A 20954-nucleotide genomic window follows, 5' to 3' on the forward strand; every position below is an offset into this window, starting at 1 on the left:
GGCTATGAATGTGGAGGAGGCAGGGGGTATATGGGAAATCTCTGTACCTTCCCCTCAATTTTGCTATGGATTTTAAACTGCTCTAAAAAAAATCTTGATTAAAATATAGCAAATTAGGGGGCCAGCCTGGTGGCCCAAGCAGTTAAGTGCGCGCGCTCCGCTGCGGCAGCCTGGGGTTCGCCGGTTCAGATCCCGGGCACGCACTGATGCACTGCTTGTCGAGCCATGCTGTGGCGGCGTCCCATATAAAGTGGAGGAAGATGGGCACAGATGTTAGCCCAGGGCCAGTCTTCCTCAGAAAAAAAGAGGAGAATTGGCATCAGATGTTAGCTCAGGGCTGATATTCCTCACAAAAAAAAATATATATATATAGCAAATTAATTAATTTTAAAAAGATAGTTTGTTATACTCACAGATCCCAAGAGAAGGGGGCATGCCACACCACCAAGGGCCACACGGGGCAGCACCAGGGGCAGTCAGGAGGCAGAGGGAGTGAGGGGAAAACAGGAGTGAGAGCCTTTATAGTGGTTTCCACGTGAAGAAACAGATGAGGCAGAGTAGGCAGGCTGGTTTGAATAATTTCAGCAGGCTCTAGGACGTGGGGCTGTCCCCAGTTGTCTGGTACGTGGCCCTGGGGTGATTAGGGCAGTGGTGGCCTAGAGCGCAGGAGTTTGATGCAGCAGGTGGTTGGGGTGTGGGCTCTGGGTTGGTGGGTTTGCAGGTGAGTCATCTGCTATGGCTAGGAATTAGCCAGCCCTGGCAGGGGCAGTCTCTCCAGGGTCAGCAAGGCCCCAAGATGTCAAAGCATCAAAAATACAGACTAAAAAGACATGGTGAATACACCCTCCCATCACATCCTCCCAGTTCACAGAGCATTTTCACTTTTATGAGCCGGTATCTTCTTCACAACTTCCCCGAAAGAGAAGAAACCTGGGGCAAATATCCGTGTGCCCAGTGTTCTAAAGCTCACCCTGGGAAAACCAGCTACCCAGGGTCACACGTGGCTCTCCGGCGGCAGATTCTGGACAAGAACGTGGATCTTCAAGGCAGTTAGTTTTTCCTCTACAACGCTCAAGAGACAACTTTATAAATATGTATCCACTTGTTTGATATAAAACATGGAGGAGGGGGTGAGGAATCTCCCATTCTGATCCAGTTGCCTAAAAACTCGTGACTTAGCAATGAGCTAAGGGTTAATGGCCCTGAAGCTCTCCTTTAAAATGCAAATATCATCTAGGAAAGTTGAGACACGAACCATCGTCTTTCATCCATCCCACAACCTAGAGCAGTTTACCAGTCACAAACTTTTCTCCGTGCTGCTCAGAGAACGCTAACTTGGGACGTGGCTGGACTAGACCCTGAATAGGGTGGGAACGGGGTCTGGCAGGAACACCTGTGTTCTGGCCTCAGTGTTTTCACCTGTAAAACAAGTAGGGCTGGATTTGATTATCCATAAAATCCTGAGGTCCGTGCCCCCGTTCCATCAGAGGTAAACTCTACCTTGTACATGTCTCGGGCACCCTGGCCCAATGGTGTCCCGCCCCGGATCCATCTCTGACTTTTAATTCAAATCTCTTTGTTCTGTCAGGCAGCTGTTTAGGGTTTTTTCCTCATTTAACAGGTAAAGCTTTCTGAAGTTCTCATTTAAAATAATTTGATATTCAAGCGATATGTGTGTGGCTGAAAATCATAAAATTATTCATTTGAAAGACTTCCCCTTTTTTCTTGGATACCAATTGAACTGTGTAGCAGTTCCCCCGAGCAAAGCTCGCTGCCTAGAAAGCCTTCTTTCAGCGATGCTTTGCCACCATCACTAAATTGAGTTATTCCGACAGCTTTTGATGCTCCGGGTTTTTTGTTTTTTTTTTTTCCTAAGTGTTCATATGAAAGCTGAACAGCAACATAATTTAATTCTTCAAGATTTACTTTTTAATCACCAGGGTGGTTATTCTGGAGGTACAGGGAGTTGACCCCATTTTCTCGAGTTGAAATTGACTTAGGTCAAATAATTCTTGGAATTTGAATTAGGTATTTTTCTCCTTATCAGCAGGAACTTCAAGCTTCATTTTCCAGTAGCTGGGAACATCTGTGCTACCTAGGAATCACAGATGATTTGAGGAAACCAAATGTGGGCAGAGAAGGTATTCACAACTCACTGAATCCTATCGGCAAAATTCTTCATGACGATCTGAATTGGCGTCAGGGTACAATTGTGTTAGGTGTCTGAATTCCTTTTACAAAAGGAAAATGAGACAATTATCAAGGACTAAGAGTGTAATCAAAATAACACAACCATTTTTCTGTTGAATAAGAAATCTTGCTGTAAACGCTATGGCATATTATTCCAGAATAAAAAACATTTACCGGGAGGGGATTCTATTGAAAAATCTGTCATGGAAAGTTAAGGGCCGTCTTCCCCTTACCTCCAATGTGCACCCCCAGCATTAAAGTCTGATTATTGGGCTGGCCCCGTGGCTTAGCGATTAAGTGCGCGCGCTCCGCTGCTGGCGGTCTGGGTTCGGATCCCGGGCGCGCACCGACGCACCACTTCTCCCGCCATGCTGAGGCCGCGTCCCACATACAGCAACTAGAAGGATGTTAAACTATGATGTACAACTACCTACTGGAGCTTTGGGGGAAAAATAAATAAATAAAAATTATAATTAAAAAAAATAGTCTGATTATTTATTCAATGAGCAAGGGACAAATCTATCTATAATAAAGCACCCTGCTTACATCAACAATGTGTTTCTCCACACAGGGACTGAGTTTGAGTATATAAATATTTCCATATGGTTTGCCAATTACTTTTAGTAATAAACATGCTGACTTAGGTTCCCCCAATGGAAAAGGATTCTCTGAAAACTGATTAAAGAACCAAAGCCAGGGATGGGTTCACTTAAACATCAAGGACCTAAGGCAGAGCCTCCCCCGTGACATCCACCTGCAGCTCTGCCCCTCAGCTGCCTGCAGATTCATACCTTCATTTATTTGACCGTCTGGGCACCCAGTGAAATAAACTCCATGGCTGTCCAGCTGTCCTCTAATACTTCCAGGTCAGGATTTTTTAGGAAGACAAAGAAGGGCTGGGGCAGATCCCCAGACCTGATCCCCAGGAAGATGTCAGTTTCAGAGAAGTCCTAGGGATTCAGACTGGACCAGGGTCTCATGAGCTTTTCTCCCTCAACCAAGGCAACCAAAACATCCCCAGCAGGAGAGAGAAGACTGAGACACTCTTATATCAATTCAATAAATACCTCCTGAGCACCAATTATGTGCCCAGCACTGTGATCATAAGATGACACAGGTGACATTCCAGCACACATTAAGCACTTGGTATTTTTGTGTGTGTGTACGGAAGATTAGCCCTGAGCTAACATCCCATGACAATCCTCCTCTCTTTTTTGCTGAGGAAGATTGGCCCTGGGCTAACATCCGTGCCCATCTTCCTCTGCTTTGTATGGGACGCCGCCGCAGCATGGCTTGACAAGCAGTGCATTGGTGCGAGCCCTGGATCTGAACGGGCAAACCACGGGCCCCTGAAGCGGAACACGTGCACTTAACTGCTACACCACCAGGCCGGCCCCAGCACTTGGCATTTTTTGAATGAAGAATCAGCTGAAGAAGAAGGCAATGTGAAGGGGAGAAATGAACAGAAAGGCGTTGAGCTCACAGTAATTGCACAGAAAACATTTGAGGAGCTAATGACTGGCTGGGTGGAGAAATGAAAGAGAAGGGAAAGTGAATTACCGCCCCAAAGGTTTCGAACTTTGGGGCCTATCTAACAGGAATACCATGGGTGCAAATAGGGAATTCGGAGGAAAGAAGTCAAAGATAATTTAGTTTACAGTAATAGGAGGACATTCTGGTAGAGACAGCAGGCCACCTCTCCTCACACTGAACCGGTCCAGAGCTGGCACAAACTGCCCTTGGATGGATCCCCAAGGCAGCCCCCAGGGGAGGATTCTGGAGGTCCAGGTATAAAGATATAGAAGCAGAAATTCTCGCCAGTGGGAGTTTTATTAAAGGCCTTTATTTCAACCACCCATATAACCTATTGATATATGGCTTACATTACCCAGATTTTCCTTAGATGGGCCCCAAGTCTACCTCTCTGAAATAATCCAGTTAGATCATGTCATTTCCAGAATTTCACATTTCCATCTTTTTTAATCTATTTGTCCATGGTATCTAAAAACACATTTCAGGTCTTTGTGCCTCCATCCAATTTTCCCCAGTCTTCTCCCTCAATAGAAACAGCTGATGTTCATTCAATTTGCCTTCCTAAGACATGGCAGATCTGATCTTTCTCATTTGGGAGAAGTGGGGAATCTGGTGTCTGGAGAGGGAAGCCATGAATAGGGCTTAACCAAACCCTGTCAGTTGTTCACAATTGATCGAAATGATCAATTTTTCACAATTCCACTTTCCAGTGTAGTGTGACACACACACACCCATTGTCCTGCACTGATGGTCAGAGTCTGTCTGTCTGTCTCCCCGGGGAGCCTCCATCCCAGTGGTCAGAGGAGGCGGGATCATGGAGAGGGTGTGGGCAGAGGATGGGCAGTCACTCAACTGACCCGGTGACGCATCTCTGTGGCCATTCACAAATGGAAAGGCAAGAGGAAGCCAGAGGGAGCTTCCTGTGAAGCACCGTCACCTGAATATAAAAATGCCCAAATGTATCAGCAATCATGACATTGATGTGCTGGAAGATCTTTTAGACAAGGTCGCCTAGTCTGCCGCTTCTGTCTGTCATGTCCTGCCTTCATAACTTACGCCTTCTTCATTTTCACCTATATCTACCATTTTCTTAATATTTTTGTTTAAATCAACTCACATTTTATTTAAATAAAGTTACTTTTAAAAAAATCTTTATGTACTGTTAGAGAAAACCGGTTTCACTTGCCATACAAATAGGAGGTAACCATAAAAATAAATATAATGAGGGTCTGGCCTGGTGGCATAGCAGTTAAGTTCACATGATCCACTTCAGCGGCCCAGGGTTTGCGGGTTCGGATCCCGGGTTTGGATCTACACACAGCTCGTTAAGCCATGCTGTGGCAGCATCCCACGTACAAAATAGAGGAAGATTGGCACAGATGTTAGCTCAGGGACAATCTTCCTCACCAAAAACAAAATTAAATTAAACTAATAAATATAATGAAAAATAGTATGACTACATTCTAACTAACTCTGAAACCAAGCCCTGCTCTCTAGCAAAGAGAGATTAGCAGGTGCCGAGAGAGGTTGTTAAAGATGTATTATCACCAAACCGAGACCTTCTCTTTACCTAATCAGAAGTACTGAAAATGACTTCATCATCATAGCAATGAACCCTTATATAGCCCACTGTGCCAGGCACAGTTCTCATGACAACCCCAACAGGCAGGTAACCTTATCCCCTTGAGAAATGTGGAAACTGAGACACAGAGAGATTAAGTAACTTGCCCCAGGCCATTTACCTAGTCCATGGTGAAGCCAAGATTCAAACCCAGCCAGGGTGACTCCAAACAGAATCCCTTTCTCGTGATGTTACTTAATGTTGTGCATCCCTCACCTAAAATCCCCTTCCCTTAGCAACCACTGATCAAGAGCAACCTGAATAAGAAGGGAAACGTGCCAGGCACAGTTCACACATTTAGAGTCAGGGCGAGTATTCAGTACACCGTGACCTTGATCAAAACAAATCCTGCTCTCAGGATCAATCTGCCTTATTAGCTTGTTACCTTCAACAAGTATTTCTTTTACAACTCACTTGTCGTTTCAGTTTCTAGGTGAACTCTGCCTGTCGCTCTGCTTCTTGTTCAAATAATGTAGTCCTTCGTAAAAGGAATGGGCACATTTCAAGATGCTTGAAGGTTTAATGCTGAATTTTTAGCTTTATCATCTTCAGGCTTCAAATCTTATCACAAGATTACTGGAGGGAGGAAAAAAAAAAAAAGACAACCCACCTGGGTTCCCTGAAAGAATTTCCCTGCAATTCTTTCAGGGAAAACATGACAGAGGCAGGAAAAAGAAGACTCTGGGCCTCCCCCTGCCTGAGACCTGATTAAAGAGGCAGCGGCAATTCCAACCGTTTTAGAATTATTGACCGACAAGGTGCCTTTGCTAATCACTAGAGCCAGGGTTGGCGACTTAATATACTTGTGTTTGGATTAGTTAATAGTTCAATTCCATGAAGGTATGATTTTAAATCCCAGGACTGCGGGCTGAGCTCTAATTTGCAGCTCAGGACTGTCTGTGAAGTTGTCATTTACATTCAATTTCCTCAGAGAGAAGGGGAGGGGAGAGAAGAAAATGAAAAGGAGTATTTGAATAGCAAATGAGCGCTTTCCATGGCCTATGTTAGTCCCTGGAGAATCACAGTGAAGTTGAGGGCACACGCGCTGAGACCACACACCACCCCCTAGGAGTGGCACATTCGTTCTTTAGAATCTAGAGGGTCCTGATGGTGGAAAATGGGTGAGCTTGATCCTCCATCCAGCTTCACCACCCATCCCTCAGCCCCTGGTGCCTGCCCCACCCCCCGCTCGTCTCTCTGCCTCTCCTGGCTTCGGTCCTGTCCAAACCTCTCAATTAATGCTCCTAAAGCCACCTTGATCGTGTCCCTGGTGACGAGAACTGGTTTCTGGCATAGTCCTGCCAGCCAAAATGGGGCCCAGAAAAAGACTCTTTCTAGAAGCTGCATATCTAGCTTTGCTACCTGCTAAATGACCTACATAAAAAGCCAGGTCCTTGCTGAGGCTAGAGCCAGGCTGCCCCCTAACTCGACCGTGTTTACAAAATGCGTGCAGAAACAGGGTAAAATAAGCACAAAGGCAGCGAGGGGGAGGGATTTGGGGTCATTTACTGCAGCCAGTGGCAGCCTGTCCCTTGGATCCCGGCGAGGAGAACGCCAGCTCCTTTTTTGGCAACAAGTCCACATGTCCTGATTCACAGCAGTGGGGTCCTAACTCGGGACTCGAGCACTGCAGAGCCCCCTACCCACCGCCTTAGCGTTAATAAACCACTGTTCTCCTCGATGAGGCAGGACGGAGCTTTCTTGCTCTCTCCCAAGCTAGAATGATAAAAGGGTCACCCCACGGCTTTGGTGAGATTAGAAACAAGAGACTCTTGGGCCGGCCCTGTGGCTTGGTGGTTAAGTGCGCGCGCTGCGATGCTGGTGGCCCGGGTTCGGATCCCGGGTGCGCATCGAGGCACCACTTCTCCGTTCATCCTGAGGCCGAGTCCCGCATACAGCAACTAGAAGGATGTGCAGCTACGACATACAACTATCCACTGGGGCTTTGGGGGGAAAAAAAAAAATAAAATAAATAAAATCTTTAAAAAAAGAAACAAGAGACTCCAAGAGCCTTAACGCGCTTGACTTTCGATCTAAGAGGGGACCAATATTGGCAAGAGAAAGATGCTCTCTTGTGGGCCTTCCACTCTGGGATGGTCGGAAAAGCCAGGCCCAGACCCAGAGGCAGATCTTCCGAGAAGCTAATGAGGCCCCCTCTGAGGCCCTGGGTTGGGAAGGGTGCTCGGCACGGACAAACAAGGTCAGTGGTTTTGTAAAATTTGCAAAAGTAAGACATTTTTGTATTCTTTTTCTTAAAGAAGTCACCCAAGATAGTATAAACTTCAGGCCCCATAAAATCCAGTTCCATCTCTGCCCAGACCTGGGACCACGCCCCCAGGCACCTCCTCCTGCCCATATCCTCCCACCCACTGATGCTAATCGGCTGACACACTGACCACAGAAACCAGAAAGTAGAGGAGGGAAGAGGGGGACTGAGGGAGAGGACAGAGTCAGAGCAGAGGAGGAAGGAGCCAGGAAAAAGGGACGTTCTGAAGCATCCCCCACCAAGAGGGCCTCCAAGGGGACTGGTGAGCAGCAAGGCAGAGAACTTTTTCCCAAGGTACTTTGGACTCAGAGTGTAGTCGAGGCAGCAGAGGGTACTGGAACCAGACTGCCTGGGTTCAATACAGGCTTGACCACTCACTGACTGGGTGATCTTGGGCAAGTTACTTGACCTCTCTGTGCCGCAGACCCAGATCATTGGTCAAATAAAGGAGTGGCTACCTCATTGGATTGTGAGGATTGAGTGAGCATATGCATGTAAAATGCTGAGAACAGTGTGTGTCATACAGAAAATGCTAGATGGTGACAGTACCTTCTTGTTCTTTTCAACACTAAATGCATAGCTAAGATATTCTGTAAGGAATGCCAACACCATACATTTTGTCACTCGAATCACAAATGTTGACACTATCTTCCTAAAAAGCATCAAGAGACCAGTTCCCCTCACCCCTGTGCACTTTCCCACCAGCAGGAGAGACCTGTCCGTCTCCCAGCATGGTTCCCACTCCCTCTCACACAACTGCCCTGTCTGGCTGGCGGTCTCCTCTCTCTCCCGTGATCAAGCCACGCCCCTCTCAACCTCAAACCATTTCCCCATCAGGAACGCCTTTCAGCCTCCTCTCTAAATCCAAACCTCTGAACTCCTAGGACACTCAAGTATGTCCTTCTCTTTCATTCTTCCACTTAATTACAGCCCTCTGGCTCAATAAATAAAGTATCGCTTTGCATTCCATGCTAATCATCATCTGAGCTTCTGCCAAAAAAGGAGAACATAGAAAGGAAGATGCACCGTGGCGGTTGTTACTCATATCCCCTCATTCACTCATTCGTTCATTCATTCAAACAATGGTCATCGGATGCCCATCAGGGCTTAGATTCTATAGGGGGGTGCAGTGTTATAGAACAGCAGGCATCAGGATCCCCTGGTGGGATTGTTAAAACACTGATTCCCAAGTCTGGGGTTGGCCCCATGAATTTGCTATTCTAACAAGATTCCAGATGATTCAGATGCTGCTGGTGCAGGACCACACTTTGAGTAGCACTGCCACAGAAGGCAGCCCTCACTGGGTGATTGATTAGTGATGATTAATAACTCACGGCCATCTCCCAAGCACTGTTCACTCACCCTTGCGTGCATTCATGCCTGCCTCGGGGCCTCTGCACATGCTCTTTCCTCTGTAAGATTCTTCAACCACCCCCTGCAGCCACCCACCTCCCTCCACCCTTCCTTACATAGCACACTTATCCTCTTCAGAAAGTCTTCCCACCCCCACACACGTATAACACACTATAGTCTTGTTTCTGCTCCCTATTTGTCTCTCTCATAGAACTTTTCCAAATCTGTATGAGGTATTGTTTGTTCACTCACCTCTCCCATGAGAACAGAAACTCCACGACAGCAGGAACAATGTCTGTTTTATTCTTCTGTGCGTCCCCAGTGCCTGGCACAGAGCATGGAAACAGTAGGTGCTCAATAAATATGTTGATCCCTTAACTAATTCCTTTGACAAATATTTAATGAGTATCAACTCTGCGCCAGGCTCTGTTCTAGATGTTGGGGTACAACAGGGGACAGAACTGGCTGAAACACTGGAGCATTTCATAGGGGAGACTGACAATAGTCAATGAGCATAATAAATAGCTGAATTGTATAACGTGCTGTAAAGTCTTAAGTGCTGGAGAAAAACAGGGCAGAACGAGAGGAGCAGGCATGATCAGAGCAGGGAGCTGGGCTGTGGGCTGAGATTTTAAAATGAGTGGGCAGGGTGGGCCTCTTGGAGAAGGTGAGCCAAGACTCGGGAGGGAGTTGAGGGAGTTTGCGTATCTTTGGAAAGAGCTTTCCAGGCACATAAAGTCCCTAAAGCAGCACTGTCCAGTAGAACTTTCTGCGACGATGAAGATGTTCCATATGTGCGCTGTCCAACACGATAGTCATTAACCACATGTGGCTAATGGGAAGAGAATTGGGCATTGCAGCCCTAAACATGGGAGGGACGTTGAGAGCAGGTGCAGCAGAGACAGTGGGGGAAAGTAAGAGCAGATGATCTCAGAAAGGGAGACAGGAGCCGGTAGGACCTTGTTAGTCATCCCAAGGACTCCAGGTTTTATTCCGAGTAAGATGGAGATGGGTGCCATTAGAAGGTTCTGAGAAGAGCAGTGATATGATATGATTTATGTTTTAAAAGGTCCTCTGGCTGCCGTGTTGAGAATAAACTGTAGGGACTGAGGGTGACACACGGAGACAAGTGGGGAGGCCAGTGGAGGCGGGCAGGTCAAAGACGATGGCAGATCAGAGCAGGATAGTAGCAGTTAAGGAGGTGCTAAGTGTCAGGTTCTGGATATATTTTGAAGATTGAGCCCAAAGGATTTCCGGACAGGTGCTGATTAAAACATATATTAAGCTCCTAATATATGCCAAGCACTAGCTATGAACTTCTTCGAAGCCAGATTTGCCAAAGAAATGTCACCCAGATTTTGACTGATACCAGCTTTTCCTAAGACAGATAGCACTACAGGGCATTTCTCACTTTGAGTGTCCTACAATTGGGTCTTCAAACACTGCCTCTTCAGATCAGAGCCAATATAGCCTACTGGCACCGTGAAATTTGTTGTTATTATTATTCACCCAGCATCACTCCATGGTACGTACATTAAGAAAATAGATGACTCGAGTTCTCCATAAATCCTTCATTCTCCTGTTTTATTCCCCTGTCCATCACCTCCTCATTTAGTCTTAATATTCAGGTTTTGCATTCAAGGCCAGGTCAGCTCTCTGGAGAACTTCCATCACCCTCCTCTCACATCTGCCCAGTCCTCCTCCTGGGACACGCACAGCCTGAGGATGGGAAATTGAGTCATCCGTCTTCTGTAACCATATGGATAAGATGTAGTCATTACCGTTGTCGGCATTGTTGTGCTTCGGAAGCTAATTAAGACAATTAGCTATTAAATACCAAAAACAATTAAGCTAATTGAAATAAACCATATGCAGTTTACACCCTTGCATAGATGAAAAATTAACATGTGGCTGGATGGTGGCACTACAGACATGCTGGTGCCAAAATAAATCAGGATATATGGGAGCGAAAGATGGAGGTGTCTTAGCACCCAATCACTTTCCTACCACAAATTGTCTCTCAAAAACATTTGGCTTGATTTTTTGGAGGTTTCTTCTATATTGAAAAAAAAAGTGTATTCCTTCCCAAATGTTTCTTTCAGGCTGTAAAACAGCAGAATCGTGCTGTTATCCTGCCTCTGACACAACTCTGTGGCTGGCTGCATTCAAAACACTCAGAGGAGAGAAGCAGCTGACTCAGGCGACCTCTGAAGAATATCTGTAAGTTAACCAGGTCTCTAGGTGGAAACGGGTTTCTCGTGGTTTTAGGTTGTGACTGGCAGTTTTAGACCACATATATAAATTCCAAATAGAGGGGATAGGGCTAGGGAGCCGGAGGAGGGAAGAGAAGCCACAGAGACCAGGGGAGGCTCTGTAAATAGCATGTGTTTATCTGGCATTTTGTTGGCTGCACGTGCCAAAAAAACTCAGCTAGAATTTACTTCAGCCAAAAATGGAATTTAGCTAGGAAGGACGAGCTGCAGGGAACAGGGCCTCAGGGGCTCCCAGGGACTCAGCCCAAATAAGACCCTGTCGGTCTGTCTCATCTCTGCCTAGCTCTGTGTCGGCCACACTTTGGCTGCAGAGAGGCCCTCTCTCTGCAGGGAGTGTGGATGCTGCCAGTGCCAATTTAGCAACTTGTCCATGCAAGCCACTGGACCAGTCACCATAGCCACAAGATGGGATAGGGTGGTTGATCAGATTGGTCTCCATCCACAGGCCCACCTCCCCCCACTCACATCCTCCCTGTGGCCAAATGGAAAAGCATGGGAAGGAAAAGTTTGCTGGAAGAGAAAAACCAATAGCTACACGGTCCCTAGATCGGGGTGCTAAAGAAAGGATCAGAATTTGACGGAGAGAGAGTAGAGAGGATGTTGACTAGGGAAAAGTACAAAGATAACTGAGCACTCATAGGGTTCTATTTTTTTGTAGTTCCGCCATCCTGCCATTTCTCCACTGAATATTCAAAAAACAAGATTATCAACAGCTGGGATTCCATTCTCCCAGTATCCTCTTCACCTACGGTCCACAATTACTTTGTATAAAATGAGAGTAGCAATGAAGTAGAGAGAAAACACCCTAAAGAAGAGCCCCGCTTCCTCCTCTCATAACTGATCTGAATCATTATCCATTTTTTGATGGACTTTTGATTTCTTTTGGTGGTGGGGGCCCAGTCTCTAAACCCACTTCCCATGTTTGGGAAATTCCTTGCCTTATAAGTAGTAGTGTCTTGGTAAAAGTTAAACAACCTGCTTTGAATGGAGGGGAGACCTCATTTGCAGTGTTTGCTCATTTTTGTGGTGTAGATACTCCCACTATGGCTGATTTCAAGCTAGCAATGTGATGTTGCCAAATGCAGAATTGGAAAGAGAGGCACAGTAGCACGTCATTACAGAATATTTCCACCATACTGATAGTGACAAATTTTGAGTATTTAATACCTTTGTTTTTAATATAATGTATTTAATTGAGTTTATGTAATTTACTTTTTTAAATTAGGTTTTTCATTCTGAGGTCAACATCACAACTAGGATATTGACCTTGACACAGCCAAGAGACAGAACAGCACCATCACAATAATGACCCTCATGCTGCCCTTTTATAGTCAGCCACCTCCCTCCTACCCACATCCCCCCCTTAACCCCTGGAAACTACTAACCTGTTCTCTATTTCTATAATTTTGTCACTTTCAGAATAATATATAAATGGAATCACACAGTGTGTAACCTTTGGGGATTGGCTTTTTTCACTCAACATCACTTTCTGGAGACACACACAGGTTATTGTGCATATCAAAAGTTCATTCCAGCCCCAGTGGCCTAGTGGTTAAGTTCAGTGCACTCCGCATCAGCCGCCAGGGCTCAGTTCCCAGGTGCAGACATACACCACTCATCAGTGGCCATGCTGTGGCGGTGGCCCATGTACAAAATAGAGGAAGATAGGCAACAGATGTTAGGTCAGGGTGAATCTTCCTCAGCAAAAAAAAAAAAAAAAGTTCATTCCTTTTCATTGCTGACTAGTATTCCAGTTTGTTTACCATTCACTCATTGAAGGACTTCTGCGTTGTTTCCTGGTTTTGGCTATTATAAATAAACCACTATAAACATGTGTGTGCAAGTTTTTGTATAATTACAAAAGAACATAAGCCTTCATTGCTCTGGGATAAATGCTCAGGAGTGTAACTGCTGGGTCATATGGTCCTTGCATGTCTAGGTTTTTAAGAAACTGCCTAACTGGTTTCCAGAGTGGCTGTCCCACTTTACCTTCCCACCAGTAAGGTATGAGTGATCCACTTTCTCCATATCTTCATCAGCCTTTCGTGTCATCACTATTTTTTATTTTAGCCATTCTGATAGGTGTGTGGTGATATCTCGTTGCAGTTTTATTTGCATTTCTCTAAGGGCTAATGACACTGAACCTCTTCTCATGTGCTTATTTGCCATCTGTATATCCTCTTCAGTGAAATGTTTCCGTATATGTTTTGCCTATTTTTCCAATTGGATTGTTTGGTTTTGCTGTTGAGTTTTGGGAATTCTTTATATATTCTAGATACTAGTCCTTTGTTAGATACGTGGTTTGCAAATACTTTCTCCTACTCTGTAACTTATCTTCTCATCCTCTTGGGGTCTTTTGCAGAGCAAAATTTTAAAATTTTGATGAAGTCCAATTTATCAAGTTTTCCTATTATGGATCATGCTCTTGTTGTCAAGTCTAAGAACGCTGCCTAGCCTTAGATCTCAAAGATTTTCTCCTGTCTTTTTTTTTTCTAAAATTTTTTTGGGGGAGGGGGTGAGGAAGATTGGCCCTGAGCTAACATCTGCATCAATCTTCCTCTATTTTGTATGTGGGCTGCCTCCACAGCATGGCTTGATGAGCGGTGCATAGGTCCGCGCCCGGGACCAGAACCCATGAATCCTCAGCCGCCAAAGTGGAGCTTGCAAACCCAACCATCATGCCACTGGTTTGGCCCCTCTAAGATTTTTATAGTTTTAAATTTTACATTTATGTCTGTAATCTATTTTCAGTTAATTTTTGTGTAAGGTGTGAGACTTAGGTCAGGGTTCATCTTTATGCCTGTGGATGTCTAATTGCTCCATCATCATCGATTGAAAAGGCTATCTTTCATCCATTAAATTGCTTTTGCACATTTTGTTAAAAGTCAGTTGGGCATATTTGTGTGAGTCTATATCTGAGGTCTCTATTCTGTTCCGCTAACCTATGTGTCTATCCCTCCACCAATACCACATCGTTTTGATGACTGTAGCAAGGTAATAAGTCTTGAAATCAGGTAGACTGATTCACCCCAGTTTATTCTTCTTCTTCAAAATTGTTTTAGCTATTAGGTCTTATACCTTTCCATATAAACTTTAGAAAAATCTTGTATATATCTACAAAAAAAACTTGCTTAGATTTTAATAAAAAATGCATTAAAACGAGTCAGCCCTGATGGCCTAGTGGTTAAAGATCGGTGTTCTCACTGCTTTGGCAGCCTGGGTTCACTTCCCAGTAGCAGAACCACACCACTCGTCTGTTAGTAGCCATGCTGTGTCAGCAGCTCACATTAAGAACTAGAAGGACTTTAGTTGTACTAGGATATACAACCATGTACTGGGGCTTTGGGGAGGAAAAAAAAGAAGGAAGATTGGAAACAGATGTTAGTTCAGGGCCAATCTTTCTCATCAAAAAAAAAAAATTTCTTGCATCTGTATTCATGAAGGATACTGGTTTTTAGTGTTCTTTTTCATATTATTTTTGTCTGGTCTTAGTATCAGGGTAACACTAGCTTCATAAAATGAATTAGGAAGTGCTCCCTGCTCTTCTATTTTCTGGACAAGATTGTGTTGAATTGGTGTTAATTCTTCTTTAAATGTTTAGTAGAATTCTCCAGTGAAACCATCTGGGCCTGGAGATTTCTTTTCCTGGAGTTTTTACATTAAGAATTCAATTTCCTCAATTGTTATAGAGCTATTCAAATTCCCTCTTTTATATTGAAGAAGTTATGGTAGTTTGTGTTTTTTGAGAAATGGTCCATTTCATCTAAGTTGTCAAGTTTATATGTACAGACTTGTTCACAGTATTCTCTTATTAGTCTTTGGATGTCTGCAGGGTTGGTAGTGATATGCCCTCTTTCATTCCTGATAGAGGTAATTTTTGTCTTTTTTTTTTTACTTCAGTCTAGCTAGAGGTTTGTCAATTTTATTGACTTTTTCAAAGAAGCGGCTCTTTGTTTCATTGATTTTCTCCATTGTTTTTCTGTTTTCAGTTTTACTGTTTCTGCTCTTATCTGAATTATTTCCTTCTTTCTGTTTGCTTTGGATTTAATTTGCCCATCTTAATTCTACATTCTTGAGGTAGGAGCTTAGATTATTGATTTGAGACTTTTCCTCTTTTCCAATGTAAGCCTTTAGTGCTATAAATTTCCCGCCCAGCACTGCTTTGGCTGTGTCCCACAAATTTTGACAGGTATTTTCATTTCACTTGGTTCAATACTTTTTTTCATTTCCCTGGAGATTTCCCTTTTGACTCATGGATTATTGAAAAGTGTGTTGTTTAGTTTAGAAGTGCTTAGAGATTTTCCTGTTATTTTTCTATATTGATTGATTGATTGATATTGATTTTCTAGTTTGATTCTGCTGTGGTCAGAGAACAAACTTTGTATGATTTCAACTCTTTTAAATGTGTTGCAATTTGTTTTATGGCCCAGGGTATGGTCTGTCTTGGTATATGCCCCACAAGCACTTGAAAAGAATGTGTATTCTGATGCTATTGGGTTACTGTCCTCTAAATGTCCATTTGATCCTCCTATTGGTCAATAGTGTCGCTGACTTCTTCTATATCTTTGCTGATTTGCTATCAATTGTTCTATCAATTGTCGAGATGAGGGTGTTGAACTCTCCAGCTATAATTGTGATTTGCCTGTTTCTCCTTTCAGTTCAATCAGTTTTTGCTTCACATATTTCGTAGCTCTGTTGTTTGGTGCATACACATTTAGGATTGTGAAGTCTTCCTAGTAGATTGACTCTTTTATCATTATATAATCTTCCTCTCTGTCTCCTACTGCTGGGCAATGGTGAAAGTTCTCACTAGGCCTCCTCTGAGACCACCCAGGCAGAAGGGAAGAGGGGGCCTCATTACTGCTATGTTGGGGTGAAGGTCCAGGCCCCCTACTTGGCCTTCTGTGACACCACCCCAGCAGGGGTGTTGAGGAGCCTCGTCACAGCCCCTCAAGGTTGGAAGTCTAGGCTCTCCACTTAGCCTTTCTTAGCACGGGTGGGGATGGGGCCACAGTTTTCTGTGGTCTTTGGCGGTTATTGTCTGAAAGTTTTCTGTCTTGCTCTGTTGCTCCTTTCCTGGTCCTTTGGCCAGAGAGAGCACACTTTCGTTGGAGCTTTTTTGTCTGCACTCATTGGCATTTCTGGGGTTGCCAGTTCCTTCAGCCTCCTGTTTGGGAAATATGAGGCAAAAGGAAATCCCAGGGAACTCACCGATGTGTTGGTCCTCCGGTTCCAAGGATCCTAGCCGGTCTGCCTTCTTCTCTCCTCCTTTCAGAGTCTTCTTGTGTTTCTTTTATATATAATGTCCAGGGGTTTTAGTTGTACTTTGTAGGAGGAATGGGGAAAAATACACTACTATAATTTACTTTTTTATAATGGCCGTGTTCAAGAACCAGCTCGCAGGTCCCTGGAATTTTAACAATCAGCTCTTGTCAGCTGGCTCCGACACACCACTACTATGAGTCTCAGAGGCAGCCAGCGCTCACCTCCCACCACAAAAGCTAAAAGTGCCCCCTACTCTCATTGCCAGCCTTCCCCGGAACTTGAGCACAGGCACATGGTGTAAGCTTAGCCAATCAAATGCATCCACCTGAGACCTTGGACCAGGCACTAGCGATGCTGAGAAGCAGGATAGTGGAGACTCCTTCTGGTGGCCATTCCAGGGGCAGCCATGACAGCAATACTGGGGATGGCACCCACCACCAGGGGCTTGAACTGTGGTATCTTTTGCTCAGTGGTGGCAGCAGCAATCTCACCAAATTTTTTCCTGTGGTAGATCTTTCATGGTGGTTCTGGGCAATATCACTTCTGAGTTGGATTTTCCCAGTGGTTCCGGGAGTGGCTTTTCAGCAGCTCGGTTTCGCTTAAATTGGCAAGAGCTGGCTTCTGTTGGGTGCAAATACTAATTCTGATTGCTGCATGTTCCGCTGGCTCTCAGCTGCAAAGCCCTCTGGGAAACAAAAACCTCAGGCTCTACCATAGAAGATCCTTATTCTTGCTCAGAGGAAATGATTGGAGGAATAACTTACAGCTAACAGAACAGCGCAACTCAACCTAGGAGGGCTTGCTGAGAGGGGCTCCTAGGAGCCCAAAGCCATCACGATTTAACCCACTATCTTAGCTGCCAAATACCCTCGTCAGCTATTCTGATCCCCCACACGGTGAGTGTGCACTTAATTATAGTCTCTCCCTGAGAGATGAGCAATTTGGCATTAGGTGGAATACACTAACTCACCTGACCTTGAGAATAAGACAACCCCGACACTAAACTCTTATTTTCCCTTCTCCACTTCCCACTCACTCTCCTCCCTCCTGCTCCACTGAAGACCCAGTCACTGGTTAGAGGAAAGTTTTTATGTCCTTGAGGGTGGCACAGAAAAGACCATTCAGAGCTTTACTTGGGTCTCGAAAATTAATATTTGATTTATTAAATGTACAGACTCAGAAATTTATGGCTCTTTTTTAAGCTTTTAAAATCAGCTTAGGAATCTTATTATCCTATTTATAAGTCTAGCAAATATTAACAATCACTTTGAGAGGGTTTTGATTCATGTTTAGTCCCATTTATATACTTAGTTAATTAAACCTCTTTAACATTTTAAGCAGCATTTATAAATTTAATATATTCAATTCCTTTTTAAGTACTTCACTGACTGACAAACCTTTCCAAGTGCTAAAGTGACTCTTAGAGATTTAATAAATTAAGCATACAAAAAACAGTGAAGCTTAAATTCTCTTAAATTTCCAATCTATATGTAAACCGGGATTTCAACTTAAAATCACAAATCTCAATCAATTATTCAAGTACAAATATTAAAGTGGAGTGCTGAGTAGTCTATTATTCTAATAGCCAAATTCTCTTCAAAACAGCATGTCCATAAAGTATCATTGCTATAGACTGAATGTGTCCCTCTAAAATTCATATGTTGAAATCCTAACTCCCAAGGTGATGGTAGTAGGAGGTGGGGCCTTCAGGAGGTGATTAGGTCATGAGGGCAGAGCCCTCATGAATGGGATTAGTGTCCTTATAAAAGAGACCCAGAGAGTTCTATCATCCTCTCTGTTATGTGAGGACACAGAGAGAAGATGACCATCTATGAACCAGGAACTGGGTTCTCACCAGGCACAGAATCTGCAGGCACCTTGATCTTGGACTTCCCCGCCTCCAGAACCGTGAGAAATAAATTTCTGTTGTTTATAACCCACCCAGTCTGTGGTATGCTGTTATAGCAGCCTGAATGGACTAAGACACTCATATACACACAAATTCTTTTAACTTGAAAATATTAAAACTACAGTTTTGATTCCCTTAAACATTTGCATGCTGAATTTTAAATTTTCCCTGGACTACTGAAATATATACCCATAAGGGAGATAATTTCCTTCTCAGCTGAGATTGCTAATCAACCAGAGATTTTGGCTGGGATGCTGACTGGATCCTCCTTGATGATTCTATGGACCCATCAAGCCCATTCCAGTCTCTAACTTCCTAACTTCAAGATGGAGGTGGCCAAGGAGCCCACTCCCTTAGACACGAGTGAGTGATTTTCAAACCAGAGTCCAGTCCATAACCCCCATCCAGGGCCCACATCTGATTTTGCATTTATTTGACTCTAAAGAATCCTGCTTTCTCTTCATATGCTTCTTACCTCTTAGGATTGCACAATTCTTATGGATATTAAACTTTCATCTAATTGAATTCTGGTTGTCTCTCAGAGCTTTGTCTGATTATTCAGTCATGACTCCCAAAGTCATTCCCCAAGGTCATCGCTCAGCCCCACTCCCTCACCTTACCTCCCCCCTGTCGTCCTTGAGTCCCTCATTCCCCTGGGAAGGGAAAAGGGGTTCCTCCAGGGCCTATGTTCCGTGTCACCTGGCAACACTAAGGAAAAAATTCTTAAGCCTGGTAACTTCGCCCAGAGGTTGTTTGGGGGATAACATGGCATATAGCCTCCTGCTTCCCACCCTTCCTGGAGCAGGCACTGCAGCAGTCAAGGTCTGTTGGAAAAGCGAGGTCCACACAAGAGACGCCAGAGCCAACCCTTAATCTCCCAGAAGGATGAGGCAACATGACCAAGGTCACCAGCTAGTGCCTGAGGTGAGGCTAGAACCCAGGACTCCTGACTCCCAGCCCCGTGCTCTGGCCACTCAACAGCAATGCCCTCCACAAGAGCAAAGTCAGCAGAGGCAGGAAGGAGCTCACCGATCGCAGGCCCAATCAATCAGCCCAAACGTTAGAACGTGCTACGGAGAGCTTTTTGGTGGCTTGGTAAACAGAATAGAAAGAGGCACGGTTCCTGCCCTTTCTAACATAAGTATGCACACCAGGTATTTGTACTTCCATACTAAGGAGAAGCAATAACAAGAAATCACTTTCAGCTATAGTGGGAATGGGAGGTAGCACTGGCTCCCAAAAAGCAGAAGCTGGAGGAGAAAAAACAAGACATAAGGGTGGCCTCCAGGGGTCCGGCCTTGGGGGAAGCGCTCACAAAAAGCCCTGTACCCAAGAGGCCCTCCAAAACCCAGAATGAAGATGCTCTGGTCCCTCCATCATCAGCATTTTGAAGAACCACTGCGAGAGCAGGAACAGGACAGCTAAGATGGAATACTAACCCTCCTGCTGATTGGAGCCCCAGGGCAATCTCTCAGGCTCCCCGTCCATCCCCCTTCTTGTCTCCTACAGTTCCTGGGGCTCTGATGGCACTTTCTCTTTCCCACTTGCCACTGTCTACTCATCGGCCTAGTATGCAAGATGTAGGATCACCAACATCTCTCCCTCCAGGTGGCTTGGAAAGAAACCCACAATGCCTCTTTGGGTTTTGAGGGTATTATTACCGACAGACACAGAGAAAGTGACAGCTGTGATTGAAACTAACAAACATGAGAACCAAGACATTTCCAGAATTCTTTAAAAGTTCTACTGCTGTCACCCTTGGCCTCCACTGCATCCTTGACCTCTTGGCCACTCCTTCTCTGTCACCTGCTCACTCTTATGCCCTTCATGCATCCCTGTGACCAGGCACTGCGGGAGGCATCAGGTGTTCAAGAAAGGCTCAGACTGGGTCTCTACCCACCCTATGGCCTAAGGGGAGACAGACAAGTACAGGTTACGGGTGTGCAGTGGGAGAGGGGCTGGGGCAGGCATGCTAAGGGAGCTCAAATGAAAGTCTTGTATTGCATGCTCCTCGATGCTCCCTCCTCCCTCCATCATCCCAGCAGCTCCCAGCCCCTGCTCCATCCCCAGCTGTGCCCCACCTCCTCTCCGCCCCTCACCTCCCATGATCCTGGCAGCCCTGTCCTGAGAGCTCCCTCTTCCTCCTCCTCCTCCAGGTCCCCAGATCCAAGTGTGACTCACCTCCCACCCAGAGAACACCCCAATGGCTGTCTGCTCAGTCAGCATTTGATAAAAGGGTTGTTCAATAAAAAGAAACATTTCCAACTAAATTAAAAATAATCCCAGCAGAGGGCTCAAATATTAAGTCTTCCTTCTAGAACATAAACCTGACAAATATTGGAGTTTGCTCTTTGCACAAGTGGTCAGTCACGCAACCGATCAAGTTCTCTTGCAGACAATCTTATAATTTATTTATCTGGAAACCAAACTCCTCACTTTGAGCTTCATATTTGCCACACACTGGATTCAGTCCACTGTTTAGAGCTTGCCCAGAACCTGTTTTATTGTTGTTTTCAGCAATGGCTTAAGCGCCAGCCGTATGGG

Source organism: Ceratotherium simum, chromosome 37 (assembly GCF_057802395.1).
Source record: "Ceratotherium simum simum isolate JZ-2026a chromosome 37, ASM5780239v1, whole genome shotgun sequence".
NCBI lineage: Eukaryota > Metazoa > Chordata > Mammalia > Perissodactyla > Rhinocerotidae > Ceratotherium > Ceratotherium simum.